The 10,582-nt window shown below is 43.0% G+C and overlaps 1 long non-coding RNA gene across 1 annotated transcript; it reads left to right on the top strand.

Moving 5' to 3' along the window:
- The first annotated feature begins 1,953 nt into the window (after positions 1 to 1,953).
- On the top strand, positions 1,954 to 4,224 carry LOC103627004 (uncharacterized). The gene is made up of 3 exons (XR_002262019.1): positions 1,954 to 2,138; positions 3,645 to 3,774; positions 3,861 to 4,224. It is a non-coding gene; the product is annotated as an uncharacterized lncRNA (long non-coding RNA).
- The last annotated feature ends 6,358 nt before the right edge of the window (positions 4,225 to 10,582 follow it).

Below are 10,582 nucleotides of genomic sequence, written 5' to 3'. Positions count from 1 at the left end.
GCTGTCGGAGCGGTTGGGCCCTTGCTGACGTCCTCTTGCTTCCGTAAGGGGGCTGAGAGCCGCCGTCGTCACAGAGTATGCGGGGCGCCATCATTGCCTATCTGGCGGAGCTAGCCAGATGGGACACCGGTCTTGTTCCCTGCGGCCCGAGTCAGCTCGGGGTAGGGTGATGATGGCGCCTCCTGTTGACGTGGTTGGCCTGCGCCCTAGGTCGGGCGATGCGGAGGCTCCTCCGAAGCCGAGGTCGAGTCTGTCTTCCATGGTCGAGGCCGAGTCCGAGCCCCTGGGTCGGGCGGGGCGGAGGTCATCGGCAGAGGCCAGGGCGGAGTCCGAGCCCTGGGGTCGGGCGAAGCGGAGTTCGTCATCTTCTAGGGCTAAGCCCGAGTCCGAGCCCTGGGTCGGGCGAAGCGGAGTTCGTCGTCTTCTGGGGCTGAGCCCGAGTCCGAGCCCTGGGTCGGGCGGAGCGGAGTTCGTCGTCTTCTGGGGCTGAGCCCGAGTCCGAGCCCTGGGTCGGGCGGAGCGGAGTTCGTCGTCTTCTGGGGCTGAGCCCGAGTCCGAGCCCTGGGTCGGGCGGAGCGGAGTTCGCCGTCTTCCGGGACTGAGCCCGAGTCCGAGCCCTGGGTCGGGCGGAGCGGAGCTTCCTATGGTGCCTTTGGCAGGGCCTGACTGCCTGTCAGTCTCACTCTGCCAAGTGACGCTGCAGTCGGAGCGACGCAGGCGGCGCTGTCCTTCTGTCAGGCCGGTCAGTGGAGCGGCGAAGTGACAGCGGTCACTTCGGCTCTGCCGGGGGGCGTGCGTCAGGATAAAGGTGTCAGGCCACCTTTGCGTTAAATGCTCCTGCGATTTGGTCGGTCGGTGCGGCGATTTAGTCAGGGTTGCTTCTTAGCGAAGGCTAGGCTCGGGCGAGGCATGATCGAGTCACTCGAATGGACTGATCCCTGACTTAATCGCACCCATCAGGCCTTTGCAGCTTTATGCTGATGGGGTTACCAGCTGAGAATTAGGAGTCTTGAGGGTACCCCTAATTATGGTCCCCGACAATACTTGATGTATATGTTTTGTACATGTATTTAGATTTATTATCATCTATTTGAATATAGAAATAAAAACTAACAGCTAAAACGACTACTGTTTTAAAATAAAGGTAGTATTTTATAAATTTTGTCCTGTTTTGTGTTTTATTGTATCGTTAGCTCAAGCATTAATATATTTAACTTTTAAAGGCGGTGGGGAGGGAATAATATTTAGATAACTGTTTGTTCTTTTGTTTTTAATCCGTACTGGCTGCTTCTACGATGCTTTGTTCCTATAAATTTCAGTTACAGCAGTCTAAATAACTAGCTTTAATCAAAAACAAACTTTAATCGCAAATATAATTAGTGCGTCGCTGGCTTTCTGGTACAACAACGCTCTGGCGCACGTTGTACCTTTGCATGTGTGCATGCATGTTCCAGCATGGGACTCAAGGTCAGCGCCGCCGTAGCGTCCGTAATAATGGTCTTCATGTTCAGCTGTGAAAGTGATGGCATATTAGCATAGCTGGAGATCAAGCTAGCCAGCTAACGCCCGGGCAGCATACATCCTATCCCAGTTATAATCTTTTTTTTATTTAGTATAGTATTTTGCACGTGGCTTGTTGCTGCGGCATGCAACAGGATGTGCCGCTTTGTACCGTTGCTTGTAATAGCAACGTCTTTTCTAAAAAGTACTGATAATGTTCATCTTTGACAACAGAAAAACTAAGAAGTTCCGATGGCTAAACTATTTACGACGGTATGGTAGCCAACCGTAAGGGTTATTTTCGACGGCTCTGCATGGCCGTGGGAGATAAACTTATTTCCGAAGTAACTCTTATCTTCAACGGTTGGCAGACAGGTTGTTAGATAACTAATTAAAGGACGATGATCGACAATGTCGTTTCCATTTTCTACGCGTCCTCAGCCTCTCTTTCTCGCCCACCGTCGCTATTGACTCCGGCTCCGACCTCGCCGGAGACCGCTCCTCCTCGTCACCGGCGGTCGCGCCCGCCTCGCCGGCGCCCTAGGTCTCGCTCGTCGGCACCGACCACATCTTCCTCGACCCCTTCCACCTCTACGACGCCTGCGCCACCCACCCTGATCCCTCCATCGATCACACTGGTATATAAAATAATGTCACATCTTTATTATATAATAGTTGTTCTATACAAAATAGTTAAATAATCACATCATATGACGACAATGATCCTTCAAAGCCCTATTTGACTGGAAGACGATAGCCTAGACCTCTCACGAACTCATCACGACATTCTTCATGCTCCTTATCTTGCGGTACCTATCCTTGACCTAGGGTGAGTACAACAAGGGTGAACTCACATACATTCATCGCTTAACAAGTTATGGAGAATAATTCAAGAGTCAAAGGATATATTGCGGAAGAATTTAAACTTAAGGATGTAGCACACTTTACAAGTTGTTACTTTGCTCAAAAGAAGAGGTAACATGATGATGAACGAAGGCTACCTCCGTGCAGTGATCTTTCAATTTTTCAAATGAACAGCAAAACAAGAGGCACCTCTGCTCATATGTGAAATACTTTGTACCCTCAAATACTTCATGTCCTATAATATTATGTAACAATGAGTTTGACGAGCAAAACATAAGGTGTCTAGGTCGACCAATAACGAGATAACTAGACAAATTGCAGTGAGATGGAATGCATGGCGACCTAAATTCATCATGTGGCTATGAGATCATGCAAGTCTTAAATTAGTTTAGTGCACTGCATTGTATACTTTACACTATATTGTAGTGTTTGCTAATGCTTTGTGGCATAATTGACAGCTTGGGGAGGAAAAGAATATAAATGATGACATACATCACTACATCAGCTATCTATTCGAAGTGTCACTGCCAAAAGCTATGCATGTTACAACATTAATGGATATCGCTTTCATACAAGTATATTTGAATCTAGTCATCATGTGGATGACACTAAAAATAGCGACAACATTACTAGGACAGCCGATGTAGAAGGACATGCAACCAACTATTATAGGAGGATCAAAAATATAATTGAGATTATATTTTTTGGGACAAGCCTTTAGTGGTAGTCTTCTTCGAGCGTCAATGGTATGACCCGAAGCATTATATATAGGTCCGAATTTGGAATGGAACAAGTGAAACATGAAAATGTGCTTCAAGGGCATGACAAGTATATCCTTACTCGTCAAGTGGACTAGGTTTATTTCTCGGTATATCCATTCAAAGAGTTTTTTTCATGGTGGGTCATGTACGATGATAACCCCCGTGAGTGCCTATATACACTAGGTGAGGATGAATATCAGTTTCAGCACCTTGATAAAGTTGATGAGGTGTTTCAAGAAAAAAGATTTGCCAACATATTTTCGTACTGACCCTATTCCAGGATTATATTTACTAGATGTAGACGTTAATGACTTAGCATTTCCTGAGAGAAGGAGATGCCAATATGTTAATAGAAAAGTTACACGGAAACCTCTTTCTAGAAGAGGACAAATAGATCATGGTTTTGATGATATTTTACAAGTAAAGTATTTTTTTATATTTGTTCCTTATTTGTATTTGTTCCTTTAGTTGTTTGTATTCACACATTGTACTATTGAAACCTATCTTATTTTGATATAGGATGCTACCAAAGACGAAGAAGCTGACAATGAATGGGTTGTTCAAGGGACCCAGGTAGACCCTATTTCAGGACATTTCTTCGAGCTCCAGCAGGCGTCGAGAGTCGTTGAGCGCTACCCAGAGAGATGAGGTAACAATTTAATTATTTTTATAACGTATATCTTACTAATGAATCTATTGTTAACATATATCTACATATTTAATTGCATGCACTAGGAGGAGCATCACTATGAGAAGATGTAGCACAGCACCAGGAGGTGCATCACTAGGCATGGAACTTGGTCGTGTAGCACCAGGTGTGGGACCAGTGGCAACAGGTGTAGCACCAAGAGGTGTAGCACTAGGCATGGGACTAGTGGTAGGAGATGCCACACATGGAGGCCCCTGACCAAGATGATGAGGCTGAAAATAGGGATTTCAGAGACTCTACTATGGCACGCACACGTCACTGTAGGAAGAGCCACGTAGTAATGCCGCCTGTTGCAAAAAGAACAAGAGGCTGACAAGACATTAATTAGGTCACTTATAGATTGGTGAGTGTATTTTTTTATTTGTCTAATATATGAAATTATTTTCTCCATACATGAAGCTAGGACCGGTCAAAAGCCTAGCAACATCAATGTGTTCATACAGGGAGACAAAGGACCAGACCCTAGTAACCCTGGGTAGTTGTGTAGCCAGATGGCCATGGATCAGCTAGTGAGTTTTGGGTGAATGTAAATCTTCAACTATTGCAATTTCAGCAAATCTAAATTTATAAATGTTGTATAGGCGAGATATTAGGAGGATATGGCTTGACGTCATGACCCAGACTTCGATTGGCGGCATGAACTGTTTGATGCCTTAGTCGTGCATGCTAGTGGTGGCGGAAAGCACATGGATGGTTAGCTCTAAGTTATCAAATTCCATGAGTGCTACTAACATGATCATGCCCTAAGCACACTTTTTGAAACACTTTTAGGTCCACACTCTTCAACGAAATGATTGACTCGTCTGAGGTGAGAGCTTAGAGGACGGATTCATCGTCCCATAGCTCAGGCTCTCATCGGATGACCGAGCACGAGTTGGAGATGGTGAGGAGCTGAGACAACCAATGGATTACTTCTTGGCTTGCATACAACTGATGTTTTGAGTAAAGTATTACTTATGCAAAATCTAAATTCATAGATTTGGAAACAACCTCTACAATACTAACACATTTGTTTAATAGGCGCCATTCCAGCAATAGGGCATGAACGTAACATTCATAGGGTTTCGACCGCCACCACATCCATAATGGATCCTTTTTCCAGCGCACCAGCTTTGGTACACTAATCTTAGCCAATTCTCTTATAACATAGTCCAACATAGCATTTCATTCTAGTTATTATAGCAAAACTTAGCCTATTGTATGTCCATGCGTTATTTGGTAGTTGTAGGAGATAAAACATGAATTATACCTAAATTTGATGAAATATCTATTAAATACAGATCAGGGATGCACATGTACCATTTTAACACCCCCATACATATACCTGCACCTGGAGACCAGATACGTTTTGTAACTCTCAAACTATTCATATGATTTGGACAATTGTATACTTAACTTTTGAATATTTGCACTCTTCTTACATAGGCTATGGCAGATGCGAGTGGGATTGAACTAGATGGAACATGTTTTGTGGAGTCGCTCTTCGTTACCCTTATCCTAGAGGAGGCAGTGGCCAAAGCTCTAATCATCCAATTGTTGGTCCCTTGGCATGAGTACCATTGTATGCTTCTTTACATTTAAACTTGTCCTTTATTTTGGTTATGAATGATGGATGATATGAATTGAACTGAATCCCATTAGTTTGGTGAACAAATGACTTTACTTACGATGTGTTTGTGATTTTAAATGGATATGTTAGCTATGATGATGTTTGATGAATTTGAAATGTGATGTATGTGAGTTGTGATTGGTGTATATGATTTATGTGAATGGATATATATAAAATCTCTGTTGTTGTGTGTAAATTCGATGAGAAAATGATGGAACATGTTGCTTGGTTTGCAGTAGATAAGAATAACTCTTATCGTCTTCATCATAGCCGATGGGAATTACTGCTGACGTGGCCTCGCGTCCATTAATTCTCGTTGTCTGGCAGGGACCGACGGGATTTATTGCGTGCACCAAGTAACTTCTGTCGGCTCCTGGTAGCCTACACAGTTTACTTAGTTCCGGTCAGTGGACGACATGAATTAAATAAACCCCGACTAATAAAGCTCGTTGGGCGATAATCGACATGAATTAACATATTACTGACGTGAATAGCCAATTCCCGTCAGTAACAAGTCAATTTCCATCGGTTCTTGGCCGGTGGAGTTTTCTCGAATTACTGTAGTGCTATCACATAACTACCTAATTTATGCAAGATCAAGTATGACTGGTCAAAAGCTGAAACCTAACTTCCTAGAGTAAAGCCGTAGGAAGTTACTTCACTTCCTAGAGGCTGTACATGTACTCTAGGAAGTTAATTAACTTTCTAGAGCAGGTCGTAGGAAGTTAGTGGCTCGTTTGACTAGTCAAAAGCTGAAACCTAACTTCCTAGAGGAGGCCGTAGGAAGTTAGGATGGGCAGCTAACTTCGTAGAGGCGGTCATAGGAAGTTAGCGGCTCATTTGACCGCACCCGCGGGTCAGCAACTGAAAACTAACTTCCTAGAGGAGGTCGTAGGAAGTTAGCTGGAGAATCTTACTTTCTAGAGTAGAACGTAGGAAGTTAGCAGGAGAAGTTTACTTCCTAGAGTAGGTCGTAGAAAGTTAGCTGGAGAAGCTAACTTTCTAGAGCAGGCCGTAGGAAGTTAGCGGCTCGTTTGACCACACACACGAGTCAGCATGTGAAAGCTAACTTCCTACGGCTTTTGTAAAATACCGTAGGAAGTTATGTTTATTTCCTAGAGCTACCAGTTGCCTCTCGGAAGTTATTTATTTCCTACGGTTTGTTATAAAAGCTGTAGGAAGTTAAAAAACCGTAGGAAGTGTATGTTTTTGGTGTAGTGAAAAGCATAGCCTGGGAGTTTGGGGCACCGCGCTGAGGGCACTGAAGACGACGGATCTTGCCTCTCAGCCTCGGCGATGGGCGTCGGACGCAGGAGGTGGCATTAACCACCGCTATATTCATAAAACGTATTGTATATATGTGCAATACGAATATAAAGAGAAATATCTGTGGCATTAACCACCGCTTATCAGATTGCTTATACCGTACAAAGAGATGATATTATAACTATAAATATACTGTTAATGAGAAAATAAAAAATAATCATATTTCAAATGTATAATTTTATTTGAAGAAGTTTATTATTTAAGCAAGATTTTTTACTCATATGATATATAGAAACCGTACGAACATACAGTCAGCTAACTAGTTCATTTTAAATTCCAAAAAATGTTTAGTTCAATCTAATCAGAATTTACTATTGACTACGTTTTTTCACAATATGTCTTATCAGAAATATCATACGAGACGGTTTTATGTTTACAAGTTTCTAGTATACTCACTAACATCTAAGACAATTTTGTATAGTCTAGATGACTCTAATAATATCTTTATTTGAGAGGTTTCATATACAGAAGTGTCTAATATACTAACCAAAATAAAAGACACTTCTTGTAAACTTAATGTCTCAAAAGGTATATTTATTTGAGACGGTTTTCAAAATCAAACTGTATTAAATCAATATAAGACATTTCCAACCATATATCTGTCTCAAAAACCTTCTTCATTAAAGACGGATGTCCAACAAACCGTCTTACCTTACTCAGCACCATATGATAAAAGACGCTTCTATAAAATGCATTGATATTTGTCTTAAGATGTATGTCTTAAATAAGAATATTTCTAGTAGTGCTAACTAACGTGGAAACGAGGTCCATGTGCAACGAAACGGTCTAATAACCTGCCTAGTTGGAAGGTGCCAATCAAACATCCGAGAGAAGGGGTGCATGTATCTGTTCTAGTGCGCAACAGACCGGTCCGGTGTGACACTACGCAGTGCAGTTTTTGGAGGAAGGTGCAACGACTCTCTTGGCCTCTCGTGCTATAAATAGAGCACCATTTTGACCTCCATCAGTACCCAAGCATACCAAGAGCACACACTTCACGATGCTACGCATTTGTGAGACATGACGAAACGGTCCGAGCGCTAGTTCTTGTGAGATAGTGTTATTCTATCAATGTACATTTGTGTTGTGGGTTTGCGTGTTGTTTTGCTGCTCTTGTGTGTTCTCCTCCCTCTCTTGTGCTGATACTTGGGAGTTATAACTCCCATCAATCTTGTATAGTTGTAAGAAACTCCATCTTGTGGAGATCCTTGCGAGGAGACTAATATCGAGATAAGGAAGATCGTGGCACTCAAGTTGATCATAGGATCGCTTAAGAGGGGTTGAGTGCAACCCTTGTGTAACACCCTGAATTTGAGGGGTATAATTTTTTCTTCTCCGATACTAACCAAATTCAGGCGTTACTCTCTTTTCTCTTCATGTTTCGCTCCTTCTTCCAATTTTCAAAGCAGTATAGTGACTGGTGTTCGTATCACGTGTAAACAAAAACCTAAGTTGTCATGGGAGTTGCATCATGCCAAAGCATATTTCTTTTGTCTGATGTTGTGTTTAATCGCGCGTCCATCTCGTTTCGGTTTTCGATTCGCGTTTTTCTTTCGATTAGTGGTCGTGCATGCAGTGGGTTTTTGAAAGGGAAATAGGGTCAAACCTTTTCCTAAATAATTTTGGTGGTTGAAATGCCCAACACAAATAATTGGACTAACTAGTTTGCTCTATATCATACATTCTATAGGTGCCAAAGGTTCAACACAAACCAATAAAAAGAACAAGTTAGGCTTCAAAAGAAAGGAGTAAAAAGGAAACCGAAGTGTTCCCTGGTCTGGCGCACCGGACAGTGTCCAGTGCCCAAGGGTGAATCAACTCCAACTCCGCAGCTTCGGGTTTCCCAGGCGCAGCTCCGCTATAATTCACCGGACTGTCCGGTGCACCAGCGGAGCAACGGCTATCTGCACGCAATGGTTGACTCTGACGGATGAACATTGCATCACAGTACCACGACAGAAGTCAGAGTAGCAGTTCAGAGGGCACCGGACTGTCTGGTGTGACACCGGACTGTTCGGTGCCACATGAGGACAAAGCCTCCAACGGTCGACCAACTCCAAGCCCTAACGACAAGATGACGCGGTGGCGCACCAGACACTGTCCGATGGCGCACGGGACTGTCCGGGGCGCCCATCGCCAGCAGCCTTCTCCAACGGCTACAATTTGGTTGGTGGCTATAAATACCACTCCAACCGGCCACTTCAAGGTGTTGGAGCCCAAGCAACATTCCAAGTCATATAGTTGACATATCCAAGCCCTCCCAACCACCTCTATTCATTGATCCATCATATACACAAGATTTAGACCACTACAACCAACACAAGTGCCACATAAGAGAGAGCAAGCAAAAGAAAGCCTCTCTTGTGAGTTTAGCTCTAGTGCCTTGTGAGATTCATTGAGAGAAAGTGTGTGCTACATCTTGCGTTCATTTGTGCATGGAGTTTTGACTCCCATTGAACTTCCTCCAAAGTTTTGGAGGCTTGTAAAGCTAGCAAGAGACACCTAAGAGTGTGGTGATCCTTGCGGGGTCTTAAGTGATCCTTGAGAAGAAGAAGAGCTCTCCAGTCTTGGGGATCAGTAGAGAGAGGGAAAGGGTTGAAAGAGACCCGTCCTTAGTGGACTCCTCAACGGGGACTAGGCCTTTGAGGGCCGAACCTCGGTAAAACAAATCACCTATGTCTCTTGTGTTTATTGCTTGTGATTTGTTTGTTTTTCCTCATTCTACGTTCTCTTGCATTATTCTTTGCTAATATTATTTGGTATTGCTTCAAGTTAAAATCTCATCTAGTGAAGCAACGCCTTGCAAGAAAGAACTTGTGTTATTGCTCTTCTTATCTAAGCCCTCTTGCTTTATTCTCCATTGACCTATTAGTTGTATTGATTTATCAATTCCGCATTATTTGAAAGCAATACTCTTTACAAGCAAAGGACTTAGTTTTTATACTCCGATAATTGTGTATCTTGTTCTAACCACTAATCAAGGGATCTAGTTGGGGTGTAAAGTTATAATTTTCAGGTTTCGCCTATCCACCCCCCCTCTAGGCGACTTTCAATTGGTATCAGAACTTGGCACTTCATATTGAGTCTAACAACTCGAAGTGATGGCTCGTAGAAGATCCCAAAAGAACAAGAAGACACCTCTGAAGGAAAACAATGAGGTAACTCTTGAGATATTACTTTCCGATTGTTCTAATTATGATTCATGGTCTACTAGGGTAATAAATGCTTTTAGAACCGTAGATCCACAATTAGAACAAATTCTAGACAAGAGTATCATTCCTTCTAGCTATGATAGGAAAAATGCTTCCGAGGAAGATCTAAGATGTATACGCTTAAACTATCTAGCTTATGACATCTTAAGTAAATCTCTTAGCAAAGAAGATTATCGTGCCTTCATAATAAGATATGATGAACCTATTTGTGATGCACATGATATTTGGACTAGAATTAAAACCAAATTTTATGAGTCCAAACATGATGGTTCATTTTGTGCTTCTACTTCCTTTGGTATTTGTGAAACTAACCCTTTGAAGGAAGAAGAAAATGAACGATGGAGACCAAATGATGAATCCACCTCTCCAAAAGGTTTGTCTTCCCGTTTTGGTATTTGTGAAACTAACCCTGCTTTATGGGAATATTCTGGGGATAACCTAGGTGTCTGAGGGCACATGCGTCCTTAACACAAGATGCTGGGCGCTCAGATACCTATAAATACCCCCGCACAGTGCCCGTGAGAGGCCAAATTAACAGAGCTATCGCCATCTTGCACGAGAACCCCGTTAACTCCACTGTTCACCCTTGTTGGATCCCCTT

This window comes from Zea mays, chromosome 5, assembly GCF_902167145.1.
Source record: "Zea mays cultivar B73 chromosome 5, Zm-B73-REFERENCE-NAM-5.0, whole genome shotgun sequence".
Taxonomy (NCBI): Eukaryota; Viridiplantae; Streptophyta; class Magnoliopsida; order Poales; family Poaceae; genus Zea; species Zea mays.
The sequence above is the reverse complement of the archived record's forward strand: the minus strand, read 5'-3'. Positions and strand labels throughout refer to the sequence as shown.